Source organism: Chrysemys picta, chromosome 9 (genome assembly GCF_011386835.1).
Source record: "Chrysemys picta bellii isolate R12L10 chromosome 9, ASM1138683v2, whole genome shotgun sequence".
NCBI lineage: Eukaryota > Metazoa > Chordata > Testudines > Emydidae > Chrysemys > Chrysemys picta.
This window is the reverse complement of record NC_088799.1, coordinates 90,724,019-90,736,861: the sequence shown is the minus strand read 5'-3', so window position 1 is coordinate 90,736,861 and position 12,843 is coordinate 90,724,019. Positions and strand designations below refer to the sequence as shown.

The following is a 12,843-nucleotide window of genomic DNA, read 5'->3' as shown; positions in this document are numbered from 1 at the left end:
CTGATTCTGGCTGGCCTTTTTGGGGGTGTGCAAAGGGGCCTCCCCCACTATATTCCAGGGTGTGGTGGAGTCAGGGCTGGCGCAACCCATTAAGCAACCTAGGCGGTCGCCTAGGGCGCTACAATTTGGGGGGGGCAGCGACCGCGGCGGTATTTTGGCAGCGGGACCTTCCGCCACCTCTGTGGGTGCGGCATTTCGGGGTGGGACCTTCTGCCGCCTAGGGCGGCAGAAAAGCTGGCGACGCTCCTGGGTGGAGTCACATTCACTCCTGCGAGAGAGGGCAAATGCTAGGTGACTGCACACATGACACAGCCCTCTCGGAACTGGGCTTCCCTCAGAATCAGTTTAAGAGCCTCCAATAGCTCCTTGGGGCTGCCCAGAACATCCGTCTCCACCTTGGCCTAAGTAAGGGGATCAGTCCCTGGTAGGAGTCCCTGGTGTGGTAGTCTTCCAAGAGCAGGTGGGAATGAAGTGGGGCCAGGGTCCTATCCCCTTTCAGTACCAGCTGCCATGGCTGTCTCTATGGGAGAAAGTACACTGTACACCTGAAAGGCTGTAAAAGCAGCACTCTGCTTACACATCAGGGATCAGAGACAGGCCGGCTCCCCACTAGCCATTCTCAGAGCTGTGGCTCACAGCCCCAGCAGAGCCTACATTACAGTTGAACCAACCCATTCAGCCTGTTTGTTCATAGGCACACAGGGATTTGCTCAGTGTTAAGACTGCAAACTCCTATGATAAATGCCACTTCCTAACTCTAACTGCAGCTTTATATTCTGGAATAATCAAAAGTAACATTTAAATTTCATGAAGCGTTAGCATATTCTTGTACAAATTGTATGTTGTCGACGAATGGCAAACTAGCCACGCTACCACAAACAAAACCAAAGAATTTCAGGAGACGTGAATCAATTTGGACAGCATTCAATTCCAGTCAAGCCCCAAGCGGAATCATTCCCAGTCACTGGAGTTATAGGGCCTCATCTTGCTGCCTTTCAATTTAATGGGAGTTTTGTCATTGAATTTGATGAGAGCTGGACCAGGCCCCTCTTGCATAAGAAAGGCCTGTACGGTTAGATAGAAGCTAAGTACTGGGAAATTTATCATAAATGTCTCTTAGACATTAACAGTCTGATTCAGGCTTAAAGTCTAGGGAGTGACTTGAAACCACGTGAGCGAAAGAGAACTGCAAGTAGCTGTAACGGGCTCAAAATGGATGGGTCTGTCCTGATAATACTAATCCCTGCAATGCTGTTGGCTGCATATGCTTTAGTTCTGCCCGAATCACTCTGGACTGAGTCCCGTCCCAAGGCATGTCCGCAGCATGTAGCCCCAGGGACTGGTGGGTGGTCCTATTCCAAGGGAAGTCAACCTCTGAGTGGGGTTGTATAACACATACATGGCCACCCAGCTCCAGTCCTCCTTACCAAAAGTGTCTGTGATTCCACCATCTTGACTGCCAGTGACGTAATCAGGACAGTGGGATGATGTCAAAGGAGGCACAGGCTGCCTTCCAGCTGACTGAATATGTTGCATAGCTGCAAGGAAACATCTTAGTGACTGTTGTTGCCAACCCTCCAGGATTGTCCTGGAGTCTCCAGGAATTAAAATGAATTTTTAACTAACTATTATGCCATGTGATGAAGCCTCCAGGAATACGCCCAACCAAAATTGGCAACCCTACTAGTGACAAGCTACAAAACAGAGCTTTTAACCAGACATGTAACTTGTCCATGGGGTCCAAAATACCTCCTCTCGCCCAATAGCGAATGTCAGAAGGGGGAGTGAGTTTTCCATCCCCCAACCCCGTCACAGCAGTGGTGCTACCTGGAACATGCCTCTTTGTGGGAGCTGGTGAAAGATCCATAAAAGGCTGCTTGGAGGTGGAAAGGGATTTGAGTTTCCTACTTCCTGAGCCGCTTCATGGTTTCTACCTGTGTGGGGGATGCAAAATCCCCCTCTCTCCCTTAAACACTGGGCCCAACTGCCCTTGGCTCAGATAGCCTCAGATAGCACCTGCTTACTCAGGGGAATAGGGAAGGAAGCCATGTACACATGGCTTGGCATTTGGCCTTCAGTCTTCCATTATTTTAGTGAGTGTCCTGTGTTTATGGAGACATGTAGCAGAACGCAGGACATTGGAGGGGTTTATTCTTTCATTTTCTTGCATTCCTGTTGAAGAGGCAAAATGCAGTAAACAGAGTCTGCATTCCTCAAAAGTTGCAAGTGAGAACTGTTGAGCAAAGTATGATCTAAGGAATGCACTGTGCACCCAGTCTCATGGTGAGGATGGGCCCTTTGTTTGAAATTTCTAGACGTACATCCATTCTTTTATTTTATTCTCTGTGTATTTATCCTGCATGAATAAGAAAAAAATATATATATGGGAGCACGCCAGTGGCCAAAATGAGAGCTGTATCTTAGCCTAAGCATGTATCAAACTGGATTAATGATCTAATTTCTCCTTCAAAAGTATTGAATTCAAATCTGCGTAGGGTTGCATTTTTTGATAAATGTTCCATCATTATGATTATTGATTTGATGAACTCTTAGCTCTCACATAGCTAAAGGTTTGCAGCCCTGGGCTCCAGGTTATCCCTAATTGTCCGGTGTTTTACTTTCAACTTTTAGATATCACATTTCTGAATTGCTAAATTATTCATTTTCTAAGTCTGTTTTATTTATACTTACAAGTCAGATTCCATGAAATTGTATAATAATCTTTCTTCTGAATGGTCTCTAATGTAATTTTACTTGCACCAGGACCAAAGATGCCAACTTCCTGAGTTCCTGAAAGGTGCTTGACACACACACATCCTGCTCCGCCCCAGGCCCCGCCCCCACTTCCCCCTTCTCCCAAGCCCCCACCTCTGCCCCTCCCCCCACCTCTTCCTGACCCTGCTCCTCTCTCCCCCACCCCAGCACCTCCTGCACTCCGTTGAACAGCTGATTGTGGTGGGCAAGAGGAGGAGCTGATCTGCGGGGCTGCTGGTGGGTGCTCCATCTCCAGAGCACCCCCAAGTCAGTGCCTATGACCAGGATTGGGTCTACAGTTTTCAGAAGAAGTGGTTTTCAGTAATGCAATAGCATAGAATGTAGTTGATTAGTTAATCACTTGACAGTATAGCTTAAAGCCCAGATCCTGCAGACATTTACGCATATGATACCATTATATATGTGAGCAGTCTTTCTTGACTTCATTGGAACTGCCCATGTGTAGAGTCCATTTATATTTGTAGGATCAGGGCCTAAAATGGATTTTGTGTTATTTGGTTATGAAACAAAAGAAACTAGTTAGTAAAGCAAACCAACTGTTGGGATAAATATTCCATTACATACTAGACAAAAAAGATGGTGTCCAGTTGTGCACCACTTACCCAGGCACATTGTCCTATGAGACCATTCAGATGAGAAAGGGATGCAGGACCAGGCCCCACATTGGTGCACATTATGATAAAAATATCTACAAATAGCAGCCTCCAGGGATTTTTCTGGTCCAAGACTCGAGAACAATGACATCCTTTTCTGCAGGTGAAAGTCAGTATTGGTTTACCCCTGGGTCTATTGCTGAACAATTCGTTTTTCAGGCTTTTACTTCTGTCTCTTCAGCTTAGCTGCTTATCTTCTCATAAGGCTAATCAAATCATACAAAAATTCAAACAGTAGTTAGTTCACTATAGTTGGAATACTCAAAGGGATCGTGAGATGTCCTCCTTATAGACAACTGTGCTTTGCTGATAGGGGAAAGGATAACTTTGGATTTGCATATTTTAGATTGTTTTTCGCAAATACCATTATGTGCTGATTGTTCAAGTTTTAGATGCTTAGGGCACTCATTTTACTGAAGGTGTTGACTGAAAACAGTGGTATATTCGAGTTAAGCCAAAACGTCCGAAAGAGATTAGGGATGTTGGGTGTCCAACATAAATGTTACCAGTAAAAGGGCTTGATTGTCAGAGAGTGCATGGCACCTGCCCTCTGAAAATCAGGCCCCTTTCAGTTGGTTCAGGGTGGGTACCCCCAAAATATTTAGTTTCTCTTGAAAATCTTGGTCCCGAATATAGTTTAACCCATTTCATGTGTCAGTTCAACCTGAGGATTTACAGTCTTCCATTAATACTAAATTGGTAATGGACCTTTGAAACTAGACTCATTGATAAGATCTAGTATACTCAATAGTATTGTTTTAAACTTAAATGTCAATTTAAATCCAAGGGCCTTAAATCACTTTCTAAGCAATAATTAAACCGCTCAACAGCTCTGTGAGGTAATATTATCTCTAGTTTGCAGATTGAAAAACAGTGGTAGGGAAGGTTGTGAGACAAATTTTAAAAAGAGATTTCCTCAGATTTATCTATTCTTCAAAAACATTTGACAAATGTCGAGGTGAGTGAGGTAATATCTTTTATTGAATCAACTTCTGTCCGTGAGAGAGAGAGAGGCTTTTGAGCTTACGCAGAGCTCTTCTTCAGATCTGAGGAAGGTACTCCGAGTGTCACAGCTAAATACAAGGCAGAACAGATTGTTTAGCACAAGTAGTTAACATATTTCTAGGGACCATTCAAGGTGAAGTGTCCTGTTAACACCCCTCCACTCATAGAGGGGGGAAAGAAGGGAGGGGTAAGGTAACTGGGAGACATGGGGGGGTTAGTGGGTCATAGCAGGGCCAGCTCTAGATTTTTTGCTGCCCCAAGCAAAAAAATTTTGCCCCCTCACCCCACCCCTGGGCTCTCACCCCCACCCCACCCGCATCCCCTGCCGCCCCAGCCCTGGGCTCACCCCCTCACCTGCACCCCCTGCCGCCCCAGCCCTGGGTTCACCCCACCAGTGCTGACTCCACCCGCTCCCCCCTTGCCTCCAGCCGGTCTGGCGCTGGCAGGGTCGGGGTAAGCAGCAGGGCTTCCGGGCCATGCCTCAGCCCAGGGTCCCTCCAGCCAGGGCTCCCGCCTCCAGGACCGGCCGGGTCCCGGGAGGGCAGAGCCGGGGGACCGCCCTGGCAGGAGGCTGAGGAGCCGGGGCAGGGTAGCCCCAGAAGGAGTGGAGCCCTGGAGAGAGGGACGTGGGCCCCGCACGGCAGCGCCCCACCCTCTATGGCCCCGCTGCTGCTTCTGGCCGACCTGCCGCAGTCCCTGGCCAGCTCGGTCCGCTTCGCACAGCCCCGGCTCCGGCGCTGGAGGGGCATCCGCCCTGCGGCTTCTACAGGCAACTCCGTGTGCCCCGAGGGGCAGCCCCCAGCCCGAGTGTCCCCCGCTAGGAGCCTGCACAGCCCAGCCACAAGATGCAGGCGCTGCTCCCCAACGCGAACCGCAGCAGCCCCAGGGTGACGTGCTGCCAGGGCCGGCTCTAGGCTTTTGCCACCCGAAGCAAAAAACAAAAACGTCCAGAATGCCACCCTTGAAAATGTGCTGCCCCAAGCATGTGCTTGGTTTGCTGGTGCCTAGAGCCGGTCCTGGGTCGTAGATTGTTATAAGTCATAAATCCCGTGTCTCTATTCAGCCCATGATTTTTAGTGTCTAGCAAAGTTATGAATTCAAGCTCCTAGGATCGTCATTTGAAAGTGTTGTGCAGATTTCCTTTGAGGATGAGGACTGTTATGTCAGAGTGACCGCTTTTGTGAAAAGTGTTCACCCATAGGTGATGTGGGTTTTTTTGTCTTTTATCACTTTCCTTTGTGAGTTCATTCGAGAGCATAGTGATTGTCTGGTTTCACCCACACTGGGGCATTTAGTGCACTGGATGAGGTATGCCACATGTTGACAAAGGTCGTCATTTTGAGTTTTTACTAAGTCTGAATTCATCATGAATAATTCCCAGTGAGCATTCACTTAGGCACAGATTTTTAAAGCTATTTAGGCATTGCTACGCTCAGCGTCACTACGCCTAACTGATTTAGGAGCCTAAATCTCATTTTAACGCCTAAATATAGTTAAAATCTGGGCCTTATTGCTCAGTTGTAATTGGTCAGTTAAGTCACATTGTACTGTTTCTGATCTCTAATTTGGTGAGTGTTGAAGTGCTTTTGGTGCAAATGCTTGCTAGAGCAAATTTAAAGTTCAGTTTTGGTGAATATACTCACACTTGATCTTTTTTTCCCCCTGGAAACATTCAGACCATTCATGCTTTATCATTTATCCACATAGATTCTGAAGTATTACTTACACTGAATAGTATCTGACCCCACAAACGATTTCACTGAGATCAAGAAGATCTGACTCAGGTTCTCTGTTTATTAATATGTACTAATAAACAATAAAACATGGGCCAAAGGCCACTCATAGGCATTCTTCTGTCTTAAGAAACCATCCCAGAGTCTCCTTAAATAGGCCCCATGCCTGTAATTCTAAATCTCTATCTAAAGTTAAACATGTGTGTTATTCTGGCATTATATTGGGTACAGTTTTTTTCCATCTCTATATGAAGGTTCCTTTTGAGCCGTCCCTTTCAATATATTTCTTTGTACACTCCTCTTGAGCCACCTCCTCCATCTCTTTAGACATTTAACCCATTTGCCATCTATCGTCCCTCTTTCAAATAAAAATTGCCAAACCTAGTCTAATATATTCTTCATTTCACCGGATTTTGTCTTTTACAAATGTAATTTACTACTCGTATTGCCATCCAATCACTGTTTCTCACATTATTGTTAATATTTAGCCATAGATGTGGTCCTGTATCTGTGGAACCCAGTAAATCTTCTAGTTGCCTTTCACCCATACTTGTATTAAAACTGATCCTCTGTAAAATTCATGAACTCCCCATTCTTCTTGTTCCTTGATGCCAAAATATTCCAATATTATTTCACGGGTAGATATAAAACGATTTTATTGTCATGAAAAAAGGCATCTGGTTCTGGAAAATAGCAGCAGGCTTTAGAGTTTGACTGTTTATTTAGAAATAAGTCTTCAGGTTCAGAAATATGGTTTTCTTATTCCCAAGATAAGTCGTATTTCAGACTAGAGTGGCTCAGTGTCCATTTAGAAGCAAATCCCCGAAGGGAAAATAAGACGGAAGAAAATCATTCAGGATCAAAATGGTGAAACATTACAAAAGACTTGTTTATTTCAGAGAATATATGCTTTTATCAAAAGGAGACTATCTCCAAACAAAATCATAAAGGTTAGGCTCCAAGGCAATCTCAGTATTGAGTGGACGTCTCTTGCAAACAAAACATAAGTAATACGGTAGGAAGGACTATAATGCACAAAAATTTTAAATAATGGTCAAATTGGTAAAAAGCCTTCAAGTAAAGTGTCCCTAGGAACACAAAGGGGAATCTGACTGACTTCTCTGCAGTGGAAGTATATAACCTGATTTGATTTTTGAGTCTGAAATTTTAAGATTAAGAAGATCTAAAGTTTTTCAATATTGCCATTGCTGTATTACTTTGTAGAAGCATTCAGTCCTCAGTAAGGTGTACTGTGATCACTGCAAGAAGGCACCCAGGTTTTTGGTGTTTTAAGAATAAATATAAAAAATGCATCATTTATATTAGAGTTTAAAAAAATCACCAAAAATTATCAGGAAAAATATCCAAGTGCAAAGTTAATCCAAATCCAATCTTGCAAGTCATGTATGCTTTAGGTGTATATAACATATACCATAATTACTGTACTGGCCTGTCTGTATTTTCCATGCAATTTTTAAAAATGTAATAATTGCCCCATAAATACACTGGCATGTTTGCGGGAGACACCAAAGGGCTGGGTATCCTTAGGCTCTATTTTCTCCAGGTGTCCCATTGGTCTCTTCCTCAACCCAGTGAGTATTTTCCACTGCTGTCACAGAGCTGAGGTGTGCTGCTGAGGTTCTGAGGGCCTTGTGCCACAGAGGAGTCATGGACCAGGATATCATATTCTGTGGGGACCTTGATTTGCCTGCGTAAAGGATTCAGGGTGAGGCCTTGAGGGGTGTCTAGTATATGCAGACTCTTGTTATAAGTCACTCTGTGACTGACCCATTTAATTTCCATGACCATAATGATCTAGAAACTTGGTCACCAAAAGATTATCAGTCATCCTTCCACACAGATTTGACCAGTTCAAATGCCCATAAATGCATTTTAGGGGGGGAAGAATTTACAAGTATAGTATTGGTCTCTTCTTTGAGGTGATCATGCTGGATATGAAGCCTCCACTGGGGAGAAAAGGGGGTCTCCTGAGGTCAGCAGCCCTCTCCATTGGATTTTAGCCAATAAAATTGTGGAAGGTGAGCGAGTGTGCTCATGTGCCAATGTCAACAGCCATTTCTGCCCAAAGGGAATGCTACTAACAGGTATTAAACTAATAATGAGCCACAGACACAGTGTCTGAACTATAGAGAAGCAAATGTCCTTTTCAGATCGGGCTAATCCTCTGCACATATAAAACATTTCACACATTCCTATGGGTGGAATTACTATCTTGTAAATGCTAATGCCTTCTGAAAGCCATCATCTAGCTCTCATAAGATTTCCCAGATTCAGAATGACAAGAATTTAACAATCAGAATGTTATTCCTACAGCAGAGTGATTTAAGGTAGTGTCACCATGGAGCTGAACAGATTTCGAAATAGAATGATTGAGAAAACCAGTAGAATTGCAATACAGTGCTAATATGATTATTAATCACGTTTAATGTATATAGCATCATAATGTGCATGGTGCTGTACAGTTAAAGATCCATTTCCAACACAAATCACATTTTCCACTCCAAAGAGATTACAACCTGATGTCACCATTAAGATTTTATTATTCTGTATTAGCATCATTTAACAATTTTGTACTAATAATTTATAATCATTAGCCATAAGTGCACACATGCACGCACATATTTATGCATCTGCTTTTGACATTTTGCATATTTTACCATACTACATACACTGCATAAGTGTACACAAATAGATCTATTTATATATAGTATAGATCTGTATATAGTTATTAAGTGTACGATAGGCCAAAATATGGAGTCAATGGAATTACCCTGAATTAACTGGAAGGAAATTAGAATTGATAGCTCATTCCCTGAGTGATAGACATGTCTACCTAGTTTGAACCTTAATTAATAGGTGTCTGTAAAAAGCATCTTCTTCATTTTTTTGTACAAATAGCCATTTTTTGCTGCTTTTTCAATGACAAGAAGTCTTGTGTTCCTATTTGGTTACTCTTACCAAGGATGGCCAAAAAATCTTTGTGCCCTTTTCATTATTTAAACAGTGTTCACATTATATAAACCACTTCTACTAATTGTTACCCTTGTTGGAATCTCAGTAGAAAGGCAAAAGGTCAAATGGGCCCCTTTGCTACTGAGGTATCCTTTCACTGTTTGATGTGGTCAGACCTGATGTATATTAGTAGGGCAGTGTGTGGGAACTTGATGCTTCTCAGCTGTACCTGTTCTAAAGGTAGACAGAAGACTTGAGTGCCAAGCTGGCATCTTTCACAAACAAAACTCACACAAAATGCTTTTAAGATATATATGACACAATAGAAAACACACATACATGTTAATTGGTTGGAGCTTGCTTAAAAGCCTGTCTATTCAATCTTATTTGTACCAACCCGTTGACCATCTAACCGTCTCTAACTGCTCTGAGAACCTTTTCCACATCACATGTACCACCTCGAAACAGAGCCTGGGTTTTAAATCTCTTCTTCAGTATCACCACTTCTCTTTTCTTAGCCTTTAAAAATCAGTGCTGCATGAAAAGCTGCTTTGTTACAGTCCAAACATTTAGTGTAGTTCTTTCTTCTTCCCAAAATAAAGGATAAATCCTTTCATCTTTTCAGGCATTACCTTAATTTCTGCATCTGTCTCTCAAATAGAGTTTAATGCTTGCAACTCCATTTCCAACCAAGTCTCTCCTTAATTAGTTTCCTAGGTAACCATTATCAAGACAACTCTGTTGAACCACCTGCAGGGAGAGGAAGGAAACATAATATCAAAAATCATAGAAATGTAGGACTGGAAGGGACCTCAAGAGATCATTGAGTCAGCCCCCTGTGCTGAGGCAGGATCAGGTACACCTAGACCATCCCTGACAGGTGTTTGTCTAAGCCTGGTTTTAAAAACCTCCAGTGATGGGGATCCCTCAACATCCCTTGGAAGCTTCTTCCTGTGCTTAACTATCCTTATAGTTCAAAAGTTTTTCCTAATATCTAACCTATGTTAACTCTCCCTTGCTGCAGATTAAACTGGCTACTTTTTATTCTGCCTTCAGTGGACATGGAGAACGATCAATCACCATCCCTTTTATAATAGCCCTTAATGTATTTGTATACTGTTATCAGGTCCCTCCTCAGTCTTCTATTCTCAAGACTAAAAATGTTCACTTTTTCTTAACCTTTCCTCTGGACTCTCTCCAATATGTCCACAGCTCTCTTAAAGTTTTGCTCCCAGAACTGGACACAGTCCTCCAGCTGAGTGCCGAGTAGAGTGGGACAATTACATAATTATCTTACATAAGACATGCTTGTTCATACACCTCAGAATGACATTAGCCATATTAGAATAGGAATAGTATAATACTCTTGTGCAAACAGACAATACATATAACCAGTGACAGCATAGTGGTGCTGGTATGCTTGTGATCTCATTTATGAGTGGGGGGAGACCCTAACTCAATAGGCACAAAGCTGCACAAGAACTTACGTCTCTCCTCAGTGCTGACCAAGTCAGGACTAATTGCATTACTGCTGTGCAAAGTGTCAGAGAGGGTGGGAACAGGCGCCTGCAGTGCTGTTCAAGGTCCCACTTACATCCTGATGTTCCAGTGTGAGTTCCCTGGAACATTATAACAGCACAGTGTAAATTGTAAGGCCTTCAGGGAGGTCTTTCAGTTGACTTCAAAGGGCTTTGGATCAGGCCCCGAAGTAGTTAAGTACTATCCCATTGCAAACCAATCATCCTTAGTCTATCTACATTTATCTCCTTTCAGCGTGAGTCTCTTCTCACTTGCTGCAATTTTACACCAGCGGAATCCATTAGCTTCATTGGCGTGGCTCCTTGTTTATACTGGTTTAACCCTTTATGTCCTCACCTAAATGTTCCTCAAGTTCTATGGACAAGACCATGTGACTAGTCGATTGCTCAGCAACCAGCTTGCTCAACAAATTTTGAGAATGAAAATGGCACAACAATTTAAAAGGAAACGATATACTACCTGAGGAAAAATAGGCCCATATTGTTACATGCATGACCCACTTTGTCAGGGTTTGTAAGCATGCTTAAATATTTGCTGTTGGAATCTGGTTCTGCCAAAATATAATAACGAACAAAGATATTATCAATATACAATACACGATCCCTTAAAAATACCCAGCATTCCTTATCTCCTGGGAAATCGCAAGGAACGTTAAAGTTGTTAAAGAAAAACATGGCTGTAACTGTTACTACCTCATACCAGTAAAAATGGCTACACTGCAGTATAGAAGTCTAACAAAAATGAATTAAATCTTCATAATTTCTCCTGGTTCAGGTGTTATGCACAGTTATACAGAGAACTCAGATACTGCAGAGCTCTGTTTATAGTGAAGCACAATGAACCTCTCAACTGTTTCAATGCATTGAAATGAGCAAATTGCATTTAATTCCAGTTGTTGTTAATCTCTATAGTGAAGTTCTATGACAAAACCCTGGCTTTCCTCTCAGAGGTTGCAATGTATTTTTTTTTAATTTCATAAGATCTAAAAAAAGTAAATGTTAAAAGGAAGAAAAGATGGCTGTGGCTCAGTATTTTTCAGTCTGCTTGAAGGCAATTCTCTGCAGCACAAACTCCTTTTAAAAAGATTCTTATGTGAGCATTGGGACTAAATTACTGCGACACTTCTGGGTTATATCCAAATAATAGTCTGGAGTAAGGCTGACATGGTTTCTGAATGCAGTAATGCTTTATATAAGCAGAGTTCTGTGTTTTCAAGGACTCCAGTTCAAATCTTAGAGCTACTGCTATGATTACAGTGATTGCTGTGAAATACTGATGGGATGCAAAAGTATTTTAGAGTTAATCTCCCAACAATAGGAAGATAGCATGCAATGAAGAGGGGAAATAAATTAGATGTACGTCTCTTTGGTATTTTATATCTCTCCTGAGAAGATTTTGTGTGTATGTGCATGCACTAGGGACATTTCCCCGTACAGACAATTGACTTTAAACATATGACTTAAACATTTTGGATAAACTTCTCATCAAACGTACAGCAATATAAAACAGCTGGAATCTTTAGGAGTTATTTTAAATCTATTAGAATTCTGCAGAGAAGGCTTTAAAGGGTCTGAATAGTACCAAAACCAACTGAAGATTGTCTTCCTCCTTGAAGTAGTCCACGTTTGAGAATGATTTCTGTTAATGATCATATTTAATTAAGTGATTTGTGCCATCCTTTAAATAGAAAACTGAAATTTTAGTGAAGTTACACCAGTGTCGAAGTGAGGCAAATGGGGGGAGAATTAGGTCCCTTAAGCTTTGAATATATTGCAACATATGGGAACTGGGCTTAAAGTAGCCAAGACTGCAGCGCTCACTGTTACCAAGAATGGGCAGTGGTCCTTCTCTTTGGGCCGTGCATGACAATGTCTTTGTGTAGCACAATAGCCATGGTTACTACAATCCACTTCCTCTTTAGCAGAAGGTTGCCTTGTGTGGGGTTAAAGAGAAGTACCTGCACTGTGGCTCTGTTTTCAGAGATTCTCTGGGGTTTGCAATGCATATTACCATCTCACCATACTTTTTGATTAATCGATTCCACAAAGTATCAAAACTTCAGGGGGAGACTGGAAAGTAGTGGCATGATTTAGTTCCATGAGACTTCTCCTGCACAAAGTCTAATAGGGCTAAATTCCACCCTCTGTTCTACAGATATAAAGGTA

At 42.5% G+C, this 12,843-nt stretch overlaps 1 protein-coding gene across 11 annotated transcripts in view; it reads left to right on the top strand.

Moving 5' to 3' along the window:
* GRIA3 (glutamate ionotropic receptor AMPA type subunit 3) overlaps positions 1–12,843 on the top strand; it is a 211,544-nt gene that overhangs the window by 85,563 nt on the left and 113,138 nt on the right. The window lies entirely within an intron of this gene.